Source organism: Drosophila subobscura, chromosome A (assembly GCF_008121235.1).
Source record: "Drosophila subobscura isolate 14011-0131.10 chromosome A, UCBerk_Dsub_1.0, whole genome shotgun sequence".
Lineage (NCBI taxonomy): Eukaryota > Metazoa > Arthropoda > Insecta > Diptera > Drosophilidae > Drosophila > Drosophila subobscura.
Window position 1 is genome coordinate 6,839,782 of NC_048530.1, and position 21,627 is coordinate 6,861,408.

Below are 21,627 nucleotides of genomic sequence, written 5' to 3' on the forward strand. Positions count from 1 at the left end.
ATAAGCCCACTAGTTTTTGCTGGCTCTGCCACTGATTTTTTATTTATTCGAGCCTTAGGAGCAGAGTAGCCCATAGATTATCTTGCAATTGTCGTAATTTTGTTGTATTCAAAAAAGGAGGGCGGCGCTAGTGCCGCCCAAAGAGGCGCTGGAAGATGCCGCGTCTTAATGCCCTAGGGACTGGTGTCTGTGTGGGTGACACCTGAGCCACAGGCACTGCCATACTTGGAGAGGGTGTGGGTGCCAAGGGTGCCGCGGGAACGGATTCGGCCATTGTCAATCCGTTCTGCGAGTGTTGGGTCCGGCCAGCAATGGGGCTGGCCACAGCTGTGGAAGTGGAGGCCACTTTCGAGGGGGTCACCGTTTTCTGTCTGGCCGTTTTGTTCTTTTGCCCCTTGGTACGGGAAACGTTATTGGCACTGGTTGACCTGGGTTGCGTCATCCTCTGCAAGGCCAAATATCAGGAATTTTTGTTTTTTTTTCTTGACCCATAAAAATATACTTACCAATAATTTTTATTTTGCCAAAAATGCGTAGAAGGTTTTGTTTTGTTGGAAATCTCAGGCTCGACTGAGAAACTAAACGGAAAATTCGAAGCACAGAGCCCGACAGGTAGCCTCCCCAGGCCCACTACGATCGTTAAAATAAGTGAAAATAATATTTTCGATGAAACATTAGGATATTAGGATAGATAATCCATTTGTACATACACATATGTACATACATATGTATGTACATACATACATATATATACATACATAAATACACATATATATGTATTTTCACTAATCGTAGATATAAGTAGCTGCGGTAAGAGAGAGAAATCGAAATGATTCGGCGTTGCCGAGACTGCAATTGCATCTCTCTCTCTCTCTCTCTTTCGCTCTACATCGAGCTCATTGTGAAGACGCAGTAAAGAGTGAGCTTACATAACGGAACACTTGAGAGTAGGCCGCCGTGTCGCTGTTCATTTCTTGGTGTGGTTGAGCCACGCTCTCGCTCTCGCTGTCTAAAAATAGAATAGACGCTGGCTTTTGTGTGTAAGTTTCAACCCAAGCAATGGCTTGCCTGAGAATTGTTTTTGTAATTTTCGGCGCCTTCTTTTGCTCTTGCCCTTCCCGCTTGAAAGCGCTGCCAAAAAGCACTTCTGAGTCTCGAGAAAAGATGCCAAAAATGGCCTAAAAAGCAAAATAAATAAGCAACAGATTAAATCCTTCCTTCCTTCTCTTAAAGCTGAATTTGTTCACTGAAATATTCCTTTGAATAATCTAATGCCTGATAATGCCACATTCTATGGATAACTTTTGGTGTTGATTTCGCTGTTCAATGCTCAGGAGATGATCATCTTGTGTAGTCTGTGTGCAATGTTGCACAAACAATGAGCAGGAATCCCTCAAGTGTGCAACCATCAATCAATCTATCAATCGCTTCATGCATTAGCCGGAACCAGTTCTCATTTACACCTCCCTGGCAGTTGAGTCCTCTGTTCGGCTACGTGCCCCAACATGGCAGACACAGGGCAGGGCAGGGCAGGGCAGGGCTGGGCTGGGAGAGAAGGTGTAAAAGTCTGGGGACACCTCTGGCCAGCGGATGGTCAATGATGGTCTGGGGTTCCAACAGGTGCGCGAATCTGGGGCATCAATTGCCACTACGTGTGCGCAATGCTTAATCAACAGACAGATGGACAGAAGGAGAGCTGCAGCTGCAAAAGGACTTCGACTTGGACATGGACTCGGACTCGGGACTTGGGACTTGGGATTGAGCGACAAATTGAATATGCCACTAAATTATAGACAGAAAACTTGACATTTCCTCGCTTGTGGAGTGGAGCGGAGTGCTTGCTGCCTGCCACAGAGCGAGAGAGTGGACGGCCCTTTCATGTTTTGTGGTTTACCCAGGGGCTGATGGGTTTTCAAGCACATTCTCTAGGACTCCTAGAACTCTAACTCCAAAGCCCTTTCCTCTGTCGAATGCATTTGTGGATGCTGCTTTCTTTGCTGTAAATTTTTGTGGCTAAAAAGGCCTTCATCTTCAGACTCCATTTCCTGCTGCTGCTGCTGCTCTGCGGTCGAGACGGTTGCAAAGGACAGGACTCCCTCGACCAGGACACTCTCTCAAAAAGCACCCGAAAGCCATTCATAAGAATTATTTTCCAATTTTCCTGCTACATTCCAAGGAGTGTGTGCGTGTGTGTGCCATGCCTCATGCCTTCATGCCCTTCATTCTGTGTGCACACTTCATTTTGCAAATTTTGATTTAATTCAAGATGATTGAAATTCAAATTCAGTTTTTGATTTGACAAAATGTCCTTCTCCTGCTGCTGCAACAGCACTCGAACTACAAAGGGACAGGGACACGACATTCCCTTTGCCATTGCCATGCCGCACTCCTACCATTTCCATTTCTCTATTTCTATCTCAGATTTTAAGTGCACTTTACAGCAAATTGTTTCTAATTTGTGTGAAAACTGGCAACGCTGCTGCCTGCAATCGAAAGGCTTGAGATGCACTGAAGAGTGGCAGAATGGAGGATATGGTCCGTGAATTGTGGCAACAGTGCTGATTTGGCAGCAAGATGCCGACCAAAACTGTATAGAGAAGATTAGTTAGGTTTATCCTTACATCTCGTTGAGAATATCTGAAATTTATTCAATCGAAGAATGATATAAATTATCTTTGAAAAATGTCCCATAAGCGAACAGATATCATATTTCATAAGCCTGCCAGGAATAGGGAGAAGAATATGCAAATATTTATTTCCTTCAGAGAACTCCTTTCTCTGGCCGTGCCTGTGTGCTGCAGCAATACAAATATGCCACTTCCTGTCGTTGTGTCGTGTGGCACTTGTGAAACGAAAGGTTTAACGAACTCATTAGAGCCGGCATTAGGCCTCGGGTTTCAGGTGGGACTCACAGGTCTCAGGTTGTCAGAGCAGGAATCACAGCCGCCATAAGCCGCTTAACAATATGTAACTTTGTAGTGCATTATCTTAGCATGCCACATGCCGCATGCCGCACATGCAATTGGAACTGGAACTGGGATTTGGCACTGGGATCTGGGCTCCGAGTGCAACTGAGACACAGAGCTTTTGGAGGGTTTAGGAGAGACGATTCCTTCTTCACATTGTCTTCTGTTTGCTGCAAAAGAGGAGGAACAAACAGCGGAAAGGAAAGGAAAGTAAAGCAATGGCAAGACGGCATGGCTGGCGGGGCGGGGGGAGAAAACTCACTCAAATAGTTAGCAAAACTTGTTTCAGCTCCAATGAAGTGCAGAGAGGACACACAGACACATGGGAGAGGCGGCAGGGGAGGCAAAACAAATTTCTAAAAAACCCCAGACGACAGTTAAGCCCCGTTCCACAACCCCCTTAACCCGCAGCAGCAGATCTTTGGTTTCTTCCATTGGCTCTCCAGTTTCAGGGCAGTCGCAGTTGCAGTTGCAACGCTGCGTTGAAGCTGAAGCTTTTGCAAATATTAGACAATGTATTTATGTGTATTATCAACTATTGCACTGGGAATGTATCTTTACACACACACACACACAAACATGTGTTGCCAGTGTCGTCGTCCAGTGGCGAATACTCCACCCGTGTCCTGCCACAGATGGTGGCATTTTCTAGCGATGCATTCTCTCTCTTGTTTGAGGACTTTCCAAGGGGTTTAAGTAATGAACTCCAGTGCTTCTGTATATAAAGTGCAGTATTTTATTGCAAATTCTCTGTCCACTCTCCCCTCTCCGCCACTCTCTCTCTCTCTCTCTCTCTACACACGCATTTTTGTGTCATTCTTTCATGTGACAATCTCTCTTTCTCCCTCTCGCGTTGCAAGCTGCAAAAATGTAAAGTTGTAAAATTAATACAACATAAAAGACACCACCCCTAGACCTGCCCCAGAGATATGCGCCTCACGCCGGGACCCCAAAATAATTTCCAACATGACAACACACCTTGCCTGCTGTGGTCCTGCATCCCGTGGCTACGGCGCTCCCTCTCCTCTTCTATGTTTTGTGGCACTTGAAAAATTTAATAAACGTTGCTGCAGCATCCTCCTCGTTTCGCATGCCAATAATTTTACAATACTTTCTGCTCTCTCACTCACTCAGCACTCTAGCCATCTCTGTTCCTCTCTCTCTCTCTCTCTCTCTCTCTCTCTCTCTCTCACTCTGGTATGTTGCATCGTCAATATGCAACACGAAAAACAAAGGGGACGAATGGGCGGGAAAGTCTATTGGAGAAAATCCGAAGCAGTTGATGCCCTTGCAGCACCGCGCACACTTTCCGATATAAACTAGTGCTGGGAAATACCTAATAGTGTTGGCAAGCGTCTGCATGGTAAACTTTACTTTTTCAGCTTGTCTCTCTTTTTTTTTTTTTTTTGCATCAATTTAACTTCATTTTGTGCGAATTTAAAGGTGTTTACCCCTGCCCCAAAGGGTATATGCTCTTCTGAAAGGACATGTCAATGAGGGTGCGGTGTCAGTGTGTGGGTGTGTGTCGTTAGTTCCAGTGTGGAACAACAACTACTAAGCGTCGTATTAACAACATTGTAACATGCATGAAAAGCCAAGAGAATGCTGAAGGGAATGGAGTACAGCACTAGAGTCAGACATAATGCATCACTCCCACTTTCCCCCTTCTTTGGAAGTGTGGGTGATACCCTATGACAGAAGGAACATTTGAAAAATTGTACGTCATAGCATTTGATCAGAGGATATGCGAATATTCTACCATTCTTTTTGAGGATAAAAACATATTTTTGTAGGAATTAAACCACAAAACATAAACGGAAAATGTCGTCCAGCTAAATTTTGGTATGAAATATATTTCACCTTAATAAGAAACATAAAAAAATCAAATATTTCAGATATTTTTTCTCTGGGAACTAAATATTTAAATAATATTTCAATGAAAAAACCGTCTGAAAAATCACAAAAATGTTTTCCCTTAAGATCCAACAATGCTTGAATTTCTATCCCAGGGTATTCCCCAAGTGCATCATATTTGTGTTGCTTGTTGGCCTTTTCTTTATTTTTCATTCAACTATTTTTCACTCAATTCCAACGAAATATTTATAATAAATGCTCGCGCACATGTGATGTGTGGCGCATTTTAATTGGTTTTCTCTGTGTGTCTACATAGAAGAGGCATACCCTTCAATCCCCCCTAAGCTCCACCCAATCTGCGGTTTGCTCCCCTGCAAAACGATTGTCATGCCCTTCCGCCATCCGCACAGCTGTAAGCACTTCTCTCTGGCTCCTCCATGACCTACGTGACAGGCAATGGTACTTGCAATGCGACTTGGACTTGGTTTATGGCTGTGGACTGGCGACCAGCCAGCCTAGACTTTGTCTGTAGATCAATGGCTGAGGGCACTCAAAGAAATACTGTTTGAAATGTTGACGAAAAATCCACAGAATTTTCACTCAAAATACTTTCGTTTAAGATATATTTTTTCAACAAAAATAGTAGCTCAAAACATATTTCCCCATTGGATTAACATCAAAGTTAATCACAAATATTTATATTTATTTATGTGCATATAGAAACTAAAATATACCTAAATATCCCTTACCAAATTATCAATAAGAGGAAATGGAGCCCGATAAGGATAATCGAAATACGTTGCCGCCACCCGATAATATTCCAGAACCGATGGATGTTGACTTTGAAGAGGATATTCCAACGATCAACGATGAAAACCCAGTTGAAAACAGCGTCGATGAAAAACCAGTTGAAAACAGCGTCGAACCAATGGATATTGATGAGGATCTCAGCGAATCCGAAGAGGATTGCGAAAACGAAGAGGAGGAAAAATGTGGAGATGTCGAATGATGGAAGATGTAAGAGCCACTCTTTGTTGACATCTTCTAAACTTTATCTTCCCTTGTTGTTCTCGTTTTCTTGCTGTGCACAAATTATGGTGGGGGTGGTGGAACTCGAATAAATATACGAAATATACGCTACTTATATTCCATCCATATGCTGTGGCATTGGTGCTTTATGGATTTTAATGTCTTGTCTTCTGCCTGCATAATGCATGGCAAGTGGTGGGAATATTGCGCATTCGCATGCTCATCAAATCCATATCATGGGATATGCGATGGCGGCTGCTGGCTGCTGGTGAAACGGAAACAGAACTTTCATACCTGTCCACGAAAATCAGTAGCGTGTAGAACCGTACAGAAATAAAGCGGAACCTCAACCTCAATGGCAGACAAAACTTTGACTTTAAACAAAGCCGCACACACCACACAACACAAACAGCCAGACGACAGCCCCCAGACGGCAGAACCACGCTCTCGAAGCAGGCCGAAACGAGATACTTATGGTAGGGAACCGGTTAGCCACCCGCTGCAAAAACTTCATGCGAATAAAAGACAACAACAGGTTGCCAGGGCCCCCCTCTCTAATGAGACCACAACAGGCAGCAGCAGTTAGCAGTTGGCAAACACAAAAAGTGTCAAAAAATAAGCAACTAATTAAGAGGCATGACCAGCAGCGTTCGACCTTCGCGTGGACCAGTTTTTCGGGCGAGTGAGGCCAACATGAAAACATAGATACATACAAGTACATATGTACATATGTGCAATACTTTTCTTAGAATCGCAGATTACATTCACTTGATCTCCTGCATTCAGCACCATTCGAATGACGTTGATTCGCTGTACATTATTCATTCCAATCCACAAGGGGTATTTTATTGTCGTTTCCATACGCTCATTTCGACATTCTCGCATGACCAAAAAAAAAGATTGCCAGCAAGAGATGCCAAGATCCAACTCCTGTGGATGACCTACATTCGTTCGAGTTCTGTTGAGGTTGGGCTGTCGGGGTCTGTGAACGTTGCGAGTGTTTGACAATTGCCTTTTAGTGTCTGCACTCTAGTCGAGTGTTCGGTTATATTACAATATTTATGATTCGCATTTCGCATTCGCTTTAATTAAATTTGCACGAAGGCAGCAGAAAGGGGGAAACCATCATGACACACAGTCAGGGAGCAGATAGATGGATAGTTAGATAGATAGATAGAGGGCGCAGTGCTATTGCATTTACAATTAAAGCCAATTACAGTCGATTTTTAACCAGGAAAGAATTGAAAATCGAATCAAAAAAGCAAACATACAATGATGTACATAAGTAATCATTTTTCCACCGAAAATCTTTCACATGTATGGGGAATGTTAAAAAATCATTAGGTATGGAGATTTTGATAGAGAGATTGAAAGTGGATGATGAATTACAGAAATGACAGGAAAGACAAAAGTAAGGGAACATCTTTGAAGAGCAATCAGGGGAGCTTACTGTTCTCGGTGACTCTCTATTGGAGTGTGTATCGATACATGTATAATCGAAATCCAACATTCTATCTACAGTCCCAGGTATTGGAAGCATGGAAGGGAAACCTCTTTCCCCTCCTTGGGTATGCATTACGATATCGCCAATCAAATTTAATTGTTATCGATTTGCCTCTAATCGAGTGAATGACTCGGTGGCTACACAAATCACATTTCCCCATTTCTCTGTCTCTGGAACCCCTGGAATCGAGTCCACAATTCATTTACTTTTGAGTGACGGCCGCCCCTCCGAAGCAGTGGAGGAGGCGCGATGGGCGATACCCGTGACTGGAAGGAGGCGGTGAAGTTGGTGGATGTGTCATAAAGTGAAGTTATCTTAATTAAAATGCAGCAATAACAACGACAGCAGCAGCAGAAAACCGAGACAAGAACAATATGCAAATAAACCATAAATAAACAACGATTTCAGTAGTTATGGATGCATGTACGTACATTGTATATATGTATGTACATATGTATGTATGTGTGTCTGCCATGCAATGCGATATGGAATGACGAGACTTTAGAGTCCGGCTCTGAATTGAAGTTGCATCATCATTAATATGCAGAACGAGAGGGGGGAGTCCCATGCCTCAAAACAACAAGATATGATACGAGTAGGAGTGCGGGAAGTGGCGGCAGATCTGTACGTACATACTTATGTACATATGTACATATGCATATATGCACAAGAAGCATGTATAAAGTTTTTCCAAGAAGAAGACACTGGAAAAATCCAATTGGATTGTGACCAGTATCTTTGTTTTTATTCATGCGCCTGAGACTGAAACAATAATCACAGTCGGGGCGAAAATTCGGGTGTTGGGTTTTGAACACGACAGCCTTTTTCTATTGCGGCATCCATAGATCGTAAATGTCTTGGAATCTCATTCCCACAAAAACACGCAGAGAGGCTACCTTTACATGCAAGAGGTACGAAAATTCAAACGAAAAGAAACAATAACAACAGAAAAGAGCAAACTGTAAAAGTCAATGGACTGCAAAAACAACGAAAGCCAGTAAGCAGCGTGAGAGAGAGAGGGAGTAGTGGGACTGTTGTTGCTGCAGTCGTCGCTGTCGCAGTCTCCGCAGTCGAGACGTCAACGTCAAATGCTCAGTTTACAAGAAAAAATACAAGAGAGAGAACGCGAAAAAAAACTAACATGTCTCGACAATCAGATACGCTGTAACCATCTAACGGGACCAAAGTGCAGGGTTTCTGTCAGCTTGGGTGGCTAGTATCAAAAAATATAGCTATAATCGAATATAGGATGGTGAAAACATAATTAATGAGTGCATTACATGTGTAGTGCATTTCTGGATTTACATGACACTTTCACGAGGTACAGCATATCCCTGGAGCCCTGCGCGTAACGGGGTATTACTTGCGCCTCAGCTCAGACATTTCTTGGGCTCCCCACACACAAACACACAAAAACACAAAAGCACGCGCTCGCTACTCTCTTACACCACAGCATAGTGGCTCTCCGAGGCTGTTACATGGAAGAGAGCACTGTTAATGCTCACTATCAAACTTATGCCTTTGTTTACGAACTCTGTTAACAGTTGAAGCACAGCTCTGTTTATGGTCTGCTTTCGGTTCTGTTAATGGTACGCGTCTGTTTACATGGCTCTGTAGATGGGTTGCCTTTGATTACTGAGCTCTGTGTTCCATATGTCCGCTTTGCTAACGCTCTGTTAGTTACTTGACCAAAATATATTTTTGGCGAAGGAGGCAAATCGAAATATCTTTCAACAATCCACTCGCACATCCCACAATTGGAAAAGTCAATCGATACAAGAAACTGTTCATAAATTATTTATTTTCTGCCTCCTCGTTTTGTATATTTTTTTACAAAAATAGCAATGAAATTGCTTCAACATGCCACAGATATTCGCGGCAGAATAGAGAGAGATTGTGAGAGGAAGGGAAGTGCGATTGACGCCATCGATTAAACAAGGCAGCACCTTGGGAGGTAGGAGAATGGGGGGTAGCAAACAACAGAGGAGCAGAATCTCGTGATTGGCAGAAGAAACCATAATAAAGAGCACGGCCATGACCTTGTTTTCGTCGCGTATATCGATTATCGGGATTCAAAGTATCAAATATCAGTTTCTGCTGCGGCGATATCACGATACTCGATTCTCGTTTCAGCTTCAGCTTTTACAGTCCGTCCTACAATCACTCCGCATGCCTCTTTAAGGGACTCGTACCTCTTACCCCGTACACGGTACCCCGTACCAATGCCACTGTGAATGTGGAGCAATCATAATTCCTGGCTTTTATCATTCAAGCGAGCGACACAAAACATGAAAACAAAAGGGAAATGCTCATTAAACGAGAAATGACAGTGCGCTGAGAGATGGGAGACGGGAGAAATGTGTGGGAGCAGGGGTTGGTGTGTGTGTGTGTGTGTGTGGGTGTGGAATGGACTGTTTTCCGGACGCAGTTTGAGGTTGGAAAAAAAAACAAGGCCGAAGTGCAGGAAATGTCAGCGTTGACAAGAAAATGCACTCGCTATGCCAAAAGGATATACACAAACACATTCTCGAAACACACAAGCACACAGACACACACACACACACACAGAGACATAACGAGCCATTAGCATATGGCGGCTGGTGGCAGTGTGGCTCCAAGTGCTTGGCCTGACAGACAAACACACGGTGGGGGGTGTGGGGTGCATGTTATAGCCAGAGCTAAGGACATGAAGGAGAAACGAGTGCCTGCCTGTCCGCCTGCCTGTGCTGTTTGTTATTGTCTTTGGCAAAAAGGTTCAAAGTTCAAATGGTTGGAAATCGGGGCCATCAATGAAAACAAACAATGAAAACAAAGAACAAATAGGGGAAATCCGCCAACACCCACAAACACACAGAGAAATGTCAATTAAGCGATAGACCCAAATTGACTCAAAAAAGTAAATTTTGGAAACATTTTTATGACAAACATAATACAAATCTACTTGCAGGACTTTCAATTGGAGACCTGCTCTAGTCGTTAGTCGAAATGACATCGAAATGGATTTGTACCAAGAAAAAAGGTCGCTAATCCGAATTAAATGAAGAGAGTAACCGGAATAGCAGCAACTTTGCGGATCTTAGGCATACCACCATTTCATACAATAATCCTTATCTTCATAAGAGCCAACTAAGGATCTTTAGAACCAGAAAATACACACATAACTTTATGCAATAATTTGCCGACTCAAAGCTCTTCCTTCTAAGTATTCCCATTCATCCACCACATCATCTCTCTCTCTCTGGGCAAATTCCTATGCCCACTGTCCTTCTGCCCGTCAGTGTCAGGGTCATGTCAGTCTGTATACTGCTGGATAGGTGGGTTTATGGCCAGCAGTCGATTAGCCAACAAACTATCAAAAAAACAAAAACCAAGAAAACGATAATGATGATGACAACGACACGGGAGGACGTAGCAAGACGATTGCCAGGGCGACTCCTTGCATTTTTCATTTAGCCAATAATCACAACATTTACCAACACCCATAAGCATCCAAAGCATGCAACATCCGAAGCATCCATCCCGTACGTCTGGCCTGTTCCACACACACGTGTGGTCGCTGCTGCTCTTGCCCTGTGTACATCCTGCTGCTGCTTGATTTCTTTATGCCGTAAATTCTCATTTACGGCGCCAGGACAGGACAGGCGGGCCACAACCTCCTGTCCGCCTGTCCTTGCAGCCACCCACCCACTCTGTCTCCTCCGTCGATTCGTTCCCGTTCCCGTTGCCATTGCCGTGTTATATAGCCAGTCATTTAATCAATTATGCAAAAAACGATGTCGACGATGTATCGTAAAATGTTTCCTACGGTTACGGAGGGTCTCCACTGCCTCTGCCTTCGCATCTGCCTCTGGCATTGGCATTTTTCTGGGCATGGGGGTTCTTCGCGTGCCTTGGCCTCGTCCTCATCGTCGTCGGCACGTTTACCTTTTCTTGTGTATAAATAATTAATTAAATGTACAGCAGTTTTTGGAAATCGTCTTTACCTCGCAGCTAGAAAGCAAAAGGCACAGCACCGACTGTGTGTGGGCGTGGAAATCGCAGTTACATCTCGAAGGCTCTAAGGACTCATTTTTGGCAGTTAGCAAACCACTTCGATTAACGTGTGGGCCAAGGCCATTGAATAAATCGGGTGAGGCAGCAATCCATCGGGAGCATTCCTCCCCTCCAAAGAACACACTTGACGAACAAAACGTTTATTAATTTATTGAATTAAAAGATAATTCTGTCTTCTCATCGGATAGCGTTATCACCTCGAATACACTCCCAAAACGAGTAGATCTGCTACCACAGAAATTTAAGTTTCAAATTGCTGAATTAAAGACAGAAAGGAAACCGGGGGGAGGGCGGGGCAGCCAATGCATGGGGCGTCTCTGGCTCTGCTGTTTCCAAAAATTGGCCAAAAAGTGAGGCAACATCACGTAGCAATTGGCGTAGAAACAACCAACGGGCTTCGGTCTCCATCAAAGCCTGGACACAAACACGGGACACAGGACACAGAACGGAATCGAGCTTCATTTTGGAGCTGGCTTGCTGGTTTCTCTTTTCGGGTCTGATTGCAGTGGGCGTGGCAGAAATCTGGGACGCCTTTGCCATGTCCACCCAACTCCCCTACGCCCACCCAAAAATAATCTACGGCAATTGCATATGGCAGGCAATAAACTTGGTCAAGTCGAAAAACAACAACTGCTGCGGTGGTAGTTGGTAGTGCAGCAGAATTGCAGCAGGGTGCATGTGGTGGGTGGTTGGGTTGTGCCTAAGAATAGCGTAAAGTGCTCTTGACATGTTTTTATTAAAGTTTCCTCCACATTTCCGGCCACGTCTTGTCCAAGACAGCACCGAGGAGCAGCAGAGGAAGGTTGAGAAAAAATGCAGCACGAAACATTTTCCATTTCCAGTAGCCTCTGCATGATACCCTCTCCAGGCAGCAACCCCTTTAGCTGTTGCTTCAGTTTGGTATATTAAAGGTCCTCCAAAAGTGTATCCAAACAGAAATAATTCTTTCTGCCCTGTTTCGTTTTTTATAATGCTTCTGCTGAATGTATTCGTGTTTCTTTCATGGAATTGTTATTTAAAATTTTCAATCTGCGGCACCAGCTGGGGCATATCTAGCTTATTTGAACCAAAATGCAGATTGAGAGATCTCCAGAGTTGACAAAGATGTGACCCATATAAAGAGGGAGCTTTTTTTACATTTTTTCCCACCAAAGCGGGTAAAGCAATGGGAAAACCAATTATTTGCAACAAATTTTCAGTTTTGGTATTTTTCCTGGCGAAAGAAGCTTGTCTGCAAAAGAGAAAAGGCGAAGTGTTGAAGTGTTTCCCAGGGAATGGTGCACAACAAAGGATAAATCACAAGGCGAAAGCAAAACCAGAGAGAGAGAGAATTCCTAAAGTCGACAAAATGGATACCCCTGAAAATATATCCAGTCCGAGTCTTTGGCTTTTGATTTGTATTCTGGACAACACTGAAATGCGTGTGGAGAATTGGCAAAAAGGAACGCAAACTCTCTCGTAGATCGCTAGAATATGATAACAGAAGCGAATATACCCACCAAAATGGAAGAGGTATAGAAACAGAGGGGAGCAGCAGAAGGGTTGTCACCCTTGCACTTGGATAATGCCCGGGCGCACATTGTTGGCAAAAGCAGGCGGACAGGACAGTGGCAAAGGCCGTTGCCGCGGCACAGGCACAGGCACGTATCCACGTGTTGGCAGAGCCCAGGGACGAAAGAAAGAGCGCAAGAATGGAACGGTAAATGCACTTTGAATGAAAAAGTTTACTTCCCACTGGGGAGGCAAGGAAAGGGATAACAACAGAAGACAGACTAAAACAGGAGACAGCGCGAAAGAGCGAGATGCGAGACGTAGGTGGCGTGGAATGTCAATTGAATGGCAATCGTAGGCTGACTGCCACGGCACCCGCTTCAGGGAATATGTGTACTTCAGAGAAGCACTCAAAATGCCATGGAGCTTATATGCTACTTATGCCAGGTGGATGGGCCAAATATTTGACCATGGAACTTTATTTAGTTATAGGAATATGTACCTCTCTATTAACTTTTACTTGAACTCTATAGAGCAGAAATATTATGTGCCTTTATATCAGATAAAACATTTAGCAGCGTTATTTCTTACATGTTTCTGTCAATGGATCAACAAATATATCACATGTTCACATTTATATGTACATATGTATATGGTAGGTGGGTATATGATATCCTGCTGCTGCCATATGGCCGTTTGATCGAAAGTCCTTGGCAATGGCAATATACAAAAGCGAAAAACGTATAATTTTCCCACTGGATTCCGGTGCATTCCGGTGGCCAGCAAAGAGTGTGAGAGCATTGGTGGAAGAGGGCGAGGGTGGCGGCTGTGGTATGCAGCAACAAATTAACATAAATTCCGTTTTCCATAAAAAACGATCAACTGCACGAGGAAAGGAGTTGAGGGAGGGAGGTACATATGTATGTACATACATACATATGTATGTATGCATGTACTTGCATAGGTGTGTATGTAAAATGTGCAGTGCAAGAAACCGCTACTTACAACACTCTCTGCAGTATGGCGAACAGAGAGAGAGCAAGAGAGAGGGACTTACATACATTCATTTGTACGTACATATATAAGTATATTTACGTAGGAGTGGGAGAGGAGCGGTGAGTCGCAAAAAAGTTCAACGACAGCAGGATAGACGGAAAGGACAAGGAAATGGAGAGACAGGGAAAGCGATGGCGAAGAGCAAAGAGGAAACAACAAGAACGATGTCATTCTGGGGGCAGAGCCTATGGGGAGGGGCTGTGGGTGCTGCCGAAGGACTAGTGCCGTCAAGGAGCCGCGAATGGGTGTAGTAGGCCCAACACACACCCGCACTCCCAACCATTCCCTGGCAAACAACAATTCCCAGAAGAAAAATCAATGGAATTGTTAGGTATGTTCCGCCCCGCACCCACACACCCCCGCGACCAATAGTCCTCCACCGATTGTTCCCCTCCCGACGACACACAATCATGTTTTTCTCTTGATTTACCATTGTTCTTCCTTCTCCTGCTGCTCGTTATTCTCCTCATCCCATTTATTTGCAAAAAAAAAGAACACAACAACAAATGTTTCTGTCTCTGTCTGACACGTTGACATACTTATGTATGGTAAGACAGAGGAAGAGAGAGCAAGAGACTCAAAGAGAGGGAGTGCAGTGTAGGGCCCACCTGTCATGATCAAGAAGAATATCCGTAAATGAAAGGTGAGGCATTCGCAGAGAGCGCTCTTACGAAAGGTGCCTATGCTGTTGCCGTCTATTGTGACAGCGTGAACTCCTCACCTTTTGAGTAAAACACCCTGGCCAGTTGGCCAGACATGGAGCATAGCATAATAGTCAAGGGCATTGCTAGGGAGCACCCTCATTTTTGCTTATTTTTATTGCAGTAGAAACGAAGAGAGCAAGAGAGCACTCTTTCTTATTTTCAAATAGGCACCTTGTGATCAAGGATCTCTCTTTTAACACACACACAAACATTCAATACGTACCACTCTCTCCCTCTATTGATATTTTTGGCGGCACAGCTGGTTGGCGTCTCTCCGTCTCTTATGTGTATGAGCAGGCCAGCGCCAATTCTCTGCTCTGCCCAAACATCATCTTTATCGTCGCAGCAGCAGCAGCATCACTATCGTCGCCGGTGGGTGGTGGCGGGTGGGTTGTGTAATGTACAATAAACGGCCGCATGGGAATTCCTTTTTGCATTCACATTTATCAACGCCGACGTCACGTCGGCAGAGGGAGCTGCTGCTGCCCACGCTGGCGTCGCAGTCGGCGCCAACACGTGAGAGCGCCTCGGCAGCTCGCGCAGACAACAACAAAAACTTGATAAAACACACTTTTTTCGCTGCTTAAGGCTCAGCTGCTGTCTTTCTTTTTGGGCAAAAAGTCAACGGTAAATTTTCTTTTGAGCCAACAGCTGTCGTCGCATTGAAGGCGAGGGCTGCCAAGAGAAGACACTCCCGCTCTTTATTGTTGTTTGTCTACTTGCACTCGTGCACTTGTTGTTGTTGCACGGCCACTGCTGTTCAACTTTTGCTTTGGCATTGCTTTGATTTTGCACTGCCCTTTTGCTTTTGCATTTGCGCTGCCTCTGCTCTGCTCTGCTGCTGTGTTGAGGAAGGCTCGCACGCACACACCCACAAACACTTGAAAACACACGCACGCTGTTTTTGTCAATAAAAAAAATACACGATAGCACGAGACACAGAAAAAAACATTGCTAATATATTGTTAACAAACAAACACAAACATTTCAGACGCGAAAGCGAGAGACACGCAACGAAACGAGACGCGACGCGACGAAACGAAACGGGACAAGACGGACAAAAATGACAGAGCGCGCGCGGAGGTGCCAACCTAACGCAACGAGAGAGAAAATTGTTCTGCTTCTGCCAGCTCTGTGCATGGTATAACTATCCACAAGGTGGGGGCCTCTTGTTTGGTATCCAACGCTGGGCTGGTGTGTACTTGCATATCGTCATGTAAATTAATTTATGTATTAAAATATAGGAAAATGTTGTCAAAAGGTTTTATCCGGAGGCGGAAAACAAAGTGTAGCCATTGACGCAATGCAGGAGGGTGTGTGGCAATTTAGGTCCCCAGAGAGCGAGTTGGTCAACCTTTCGAATAATATTAACATTGCTCTTTGCCATCACAGAGAAAGCGCTCTCTGCTGATGGGGCCTCTCGTTCACTCAACAGTTGTCTGCCCAGCCACTAACAGAAGCGGCTCTGCTGAGCTAACAGAGCGCTGTTACGCTAACATAAATAAATGATGTGCCCGCAGTGCAGAGGCACGGGCTCGGCCTGGGCGAACAAACAAAAATCGCGACAAAACTTACATATACCCGATAATGATTTATTTGGGTGGAGGTGATTTTTGTTAATTATAACGCTTTTTCTTGTCCTCTGCCTATTTCCAGCTGAAAATTCCAGCCTGGCGAAGGGTGGCGGGGTATAAAAACTCCTGCTGGTGTGAGAAGTTAACAACAGATCAAAAATTATAAAAAAAGTTAATCAGATGAGTCATTAAATGGAAAGGCTATAAAAGAACTGCGGTCTGGCCACGGCTGCGGTCCGGTTTTTTGTGTCGCCGACAGCACCAAGACCCCATATTTTCCGTTGCTAGGAGTTATCCCCACCATGGAGTTTTAGGGAAAAGAATCCGCTTCCGTTTGGTGCAATTAACAACATTCCAAAGCGTCTGGCCGGCTGTGCACCCTCTGACGGGAAATTTCAAAAATTTCAATTCACAAAAATGCACAGGAATGTGTCGTTGGCCGCTCACATGTGTTGTGCCTGTGGACTCAGCCCAGTCCCCTAGCAGCTCCCCTTCGTCTGACACCTTTAAGCACCGACACTGGACAGTGGTCGAGACAGAAATGCTAAAAGAGGTGAGGCATTCCTTGAAATTCTAAATCATTTTTGACAGTATATTTGATAAAAGAAGACGATTTGTTTACCAAGAGAAACCATGCATGTGGTTGGCCATGTTGGCAAGGTGTCGAAGTCGTCCTAACCACACACAAATAAAGACATTCGGGACGAGGGAAAGGAAAAAAAAGCATCAAATTTCTACCAGAAAAAGCGAGGAAAAATTCCGAAAATTTCGGGTCCAACATGGTAAAAACGGGGGGGCGAATCATATGATTCCATTAGCAGAGTTGAACAGATTCCATGCACTCCCAATGGCAAAATTGACTAAACAAATGAAGAGCTTCAGGCGAGCTGCAGCTCCAGGACAGGTGATAATCAATCCTCCCAAGAGAGATTGAGATGGAGGGGTCACCGTCGCCATCAGCGTCATCATCGCAGTGGAAGCTCTGTTGGATTTATGGGCTGAACTTCAGTTTCAATTTAGCCAAATGCCAAATTATTAGGACAGCCCCGCCTTGGACAGGTGTTCTGCTCCAGCTTCTTGCTTCCATCTTCCGCTGAGACACTCTCGAGGAAAACTACTTTCAGTGGCTTTGTCGGGCAGCAGAGGACAACGACAAGGACAAGGACAGTGGCAGCCATAGCCACAGCCACAGCCACAGCCAAAGCGACAAAGTCAATAAATTCTGTGGCACTGGGAGGCTGGGGGACTCCAGCTTCACCGGCAGCTGCAGTTACTTAGCCCAGGAGCTGCACCTGGATCTGGCTCCCCCAAGACCTGTCCCAGGTGTCTATTTTAGTTCCTTTTAACTTGGTTATGGCTCTGGCTCTGGCACTGCTGCCATGCCATGTCCTGCCAGCTCTCAAAGATAATAAGAACAGACAGAGCACGAGCCAGAGCCAGAGCAAGAGTGGGAGCGGGAAAAAGAGTGGATATACATGGATATATAGATGTAGGGCTACACAGATTTTAGCAATTAGATCTCGGGCATTATCCGGAGTAGCAGTTGCACTTCCCAGAGGAGTGTCGTGTCATTCTCAGGCAGCTGAGACAACAAGCGGAATGGCGGCCATTAAATCCACGAGAGTTACGAGTTCCGAGCACGGTTGCTGACATCAGCAGCAAACCAAAACGCAGAGAACAGGGCCCAAGACCAAGAGGAGCACACGGACACCCGCCAACTAAATGTGATCACGGAAAGCGCATAAACAGGACCCGCAGCCGGGACCCCAACAAGCACGGTACCGAGTGGGCGGGGATCTGATGGGGAGCAGATGGAGCAGCAGCCAAACTACAATAAAGCATCCAGGGCTAGGACGTGCAAAGTGATAATCGTACACCCAAAAGGTGCCCCAAGTCGGTGCTGGAAATACCCTGGCTGGATAATTCGGGAACATTTTGCGTTGAGTTTGGATTGTGAAGTTTTGTTTTTGAATTATTGTAAATACTTTTTAAGCATTTATTCAGTGCAAATTCTATACCCAAAGAATGTCATAAGCTGCCACCTTTATAAAGCGTATCTATGCCCTTTTTACTCTGAATTTATCTTGAAGATAATCTGTAAAGCCCTCAAGATGTTTCTTCGAATCGAAATGTCCAGAGTTATGCCCTAACCAGAGCGTATGACAGATTGTTCCCAACGCATGCGGATGTATCCACCTACAGTTCCGTATATCCATATATCCGTATTCCCCATCCCCAGTCCCCAGTCCCCAACCTGCCCCCCGCTCTATCACTCTCTTAGGGTGTAACCAATGCGCCGTACGTGTGCCCAGCACTCATTACAAATGAAAGCCGAAAGCGAATGAGCGCACCTGTGCCCAGGTGTTGACAACATCAGCGGCAAAGCACCAGAGCACACACACACAACACACAACACACAAACAACAGCACACCGCACCCATCATCCACACATCAGGAGGTAAGCAGCAGCAGCAGCAAGGAGGTTGGGGCTGCAATGGAACGTGCTATGGGATGACAGCAGCAGCACTTCCCATTCCGACTGCTGAAATTAATCAGAGTTTCAATCAAACATAAAATAAACGCTGAGATTTGGCGAACAAAAAAGACAGACAGCTGAGTGGGAAATGTGTTAACTGCAATGCTGGAGAAGCTCTTGAATGGGGGACCACGAGGACATTGAATGCAAAAAGCGTTCTGCAGCTACTTTATGCGATTCAGATTTAAGATCTGTTTGATTGGGAGCACAGTGAATGAACCGACAGGCAAATGGTTTTTTTTGCTAGAGGAAAGCTTCTATTTGTTGTTAACCTCACTCCCTGTGAAGCCTAAAGGACTCAGTCAGATTCAGTCTCAAAAAGTTTCAGAATTCACCCAAAGACTTCTCCACAGTTTCTTGTGTTTTGTCTTTGAAAATTTCCCGGTTCTTTGATTATGTTGAGTGAATGCTTGGGGAATATTTTAAACGTGGTTTATGTTTTAGAACACATCAAGAAAAAATACTCACACACACACACACTTATACACCTTGTCAATGTGATTTAATGTCGGCGCGTGCGTGTGGGTGCGTGTCGTGTAGACATGGTAATTTTTCAGACAATTACATCGGCTTTTCGAGGGGGAGAAAACGCCCCACAGCGGCCCAACAGTCCCTCACCCACAGCGGACGCCCATCACACATGATGCATAACCCACCTGCAGGTGAAATATTATTCAAAAATCTGTTACGGCCCCAGTACCAGTCCCCAGTTTCAGCTCAAAAGACGTAACTCAAGACACACATAGTCCTTGGTGTAGTGAAAATTTATTAGATCAGGAGCTCACCCACCCACTCCACTCCACTCCATTCCATTCCTTCGAGTGAAGCACTTAAGAAACCCTTTGTACCGAACCCTCCCTTCCCTCTCCACCTCCTTTTCCGCCAGCGTCATGTGTGCCGCCTTTTGCCGTTTTTCCTTAGCCAGTTTTCAGTTTTCTTTGAACTACATTAAGAAAATCACTCGAAACTGAAATCAACTGCAGCTGCTGGTCGAATTGGAATGGAATTTATGAACCCCCAGGAAGCATCCAGCCCACCCCGTACCACCCCTTCCTCAGCGAGTGAGCCTCACATGTGCGAAAGGGGAGTGTGTGTGTGTGTGTGTGTGTGGTGGGCGTGTCATTAGCAAAGAGCAAGCAAGATGGAAGATGGAAAATGTTTTATTGCCTCGTGTTTCGGCCGTGAGTTATGTTCGGGTCTCTAACACGAGATTTACATTATGCTTTACCCAACGAAGCAATTACTCTGCCACATTGCTGCCACACGCCCACCGGTTGCCCCATGAAAGAGCTGCCCGACTTCCTGACTGCTGCCTGCCTGCCCCCTGGACTGAAAGGAACTCCCACGCACAACTGCACCCCGCTGATGGATCATCGCCTCCATTCAGGTGATGTGTAATCCATTTCAATGAATTAACAGCCATCCACTGCCCCCAAACCCCCTGCCCAACCTAAGCCCCCGAAGGAAACTTTCAATTACTTTCATTCGTTTTTCCAGAACAAAAAGTCAAGGCGCGCTGTAACCTTTTGCCGTGAAGGTTACTTGCATACATTCTGGACAGCTGGAAGCATCCGATTATATTGGGTAAATTTCCAAATATAAACCAAGACTGAAGGACTTTTTCTAGACGATCCCCCCTGAAGCCATCGATGGAGCTCAGGGGTAAATATTGTATTCAATATTTATGTGGATCTGAGAAAAGAAAAGAAAAGTTAATGGAGATCTAAAAGAGTTTTTCTATGAAGAATGGATATAAAAAATCCTTCAGTGCGGTAAAGAACAACCGCCAACTTGGCTCCTGATTGAAGTTTATTCTATAAATGTTCTGTTTTAGACATGGTAATTGATTTTCTCTCTTAATAAACAACACACAAATTGTGCGTTTGCATGTGTTTAAATTTCCATAAAATATCTCTAACATGCCTTAAGCTCTCCTCACATTTGATTCAATTTTAAAGCGTTTTCTGCAGTAACTTGTGTTTGGACCTGCTTTCTTTTGTTTTCTCCCAGCTATTCCCCTCTGCCTCCTGCAGGCTGTACAATTTGGGTCTTGTCGTGTAGCTGGGGGGATGGCCAGAGCCGCTTTTTTATGCCGACTGACTTTAATGAAATTAGATTGATTTTCCCACTCCTGACCGGCCTCAATTCCAGGCCATGCCCTGCTCTGCTTCTATTCTCCATGGATGCTTTTCCCTGCTTTTCCCTCAAGGTTCAGGTATTGTTTTTTATGGCTACTTGTTCATCAAGTCAAGTTGACGCGACTGACTATATAATTTAATTTTTTGCGTGTTGTAAAAATAAATTTTTGATAGATGTTACCGGCAGGTCCCTTTGAATTTTACGACCCGGGCAGGCACCTGGTTTATGACCCTTGATTTTTGGCTACCGATTGGAGTGCAGTTCCACGCGGTAATCCCATGGAATTAAAGTCGTCGTCGCTTGCACTTAACAATCGAGCACACGAGCGGAGTTATTAGGCTTTATTAACCTTCTGAGCCGTCTCTACGGGCCATAAATCTGTCCCCTCCACACACACACGCCACCCCATATAGGGGTCGGATGGGGCAGGGCAGGTTCAGCTTCCGCCAATTGGTACACGGTAGATGGTGGATGGCAGTCAAGGGTAAATTATGGCCAGCAGACTCCAAGTTGCTGGCAGAACTGCAGTGGACAGGCAGAAGTTTCGGGCAGGCAGGACCAGCAGCACACTTGCTGAAATGATGCCCCACGCTCACTCGGGACTGCCAATTTGCCATTCAACTGAAATTAAACGCACATAAAGCTGGAATCGAAGCTGCACTTCATACTTCTTCTACCCTCCCCTATATCCCACAACTAATACGCAACTGTACTCTGCCAG

At 44.9% G+C, this 21,627-nt stretch overlaps 1 protein-coding gene across 7 annotated transcripts in view; it reads right to left on the reverse strand.

The window, feature by feature from the left end:
- LOC117903818 (uncharacterized protein CG43867) overlaps positions 1 to 15,755 on the reverse strand; it is a 105,610-nt gene extending 89,855 nt beyond the window's left edge. For 3 of the 7 annotated variants that reach the window (XM_034816261.1, XM_034816259.1, XM_034816258.1), the window contains exon 1: positions 14,881 to 15,755. The gene's annotated coding sequence lies outside the window, so the exon portion shown is untranslated. The remainder of the gene's footprint in view (positions 1 to 14,880) is intronic. The other 4 variants (XM_034816265.1, XM_034816264.1, XM_034816260.1 and 1 more) reach the window with 2 other exon arrangements.
- Between the last annotated feature and the right edge of the window lie 5,872 nt (positions 15,756 to 21,627).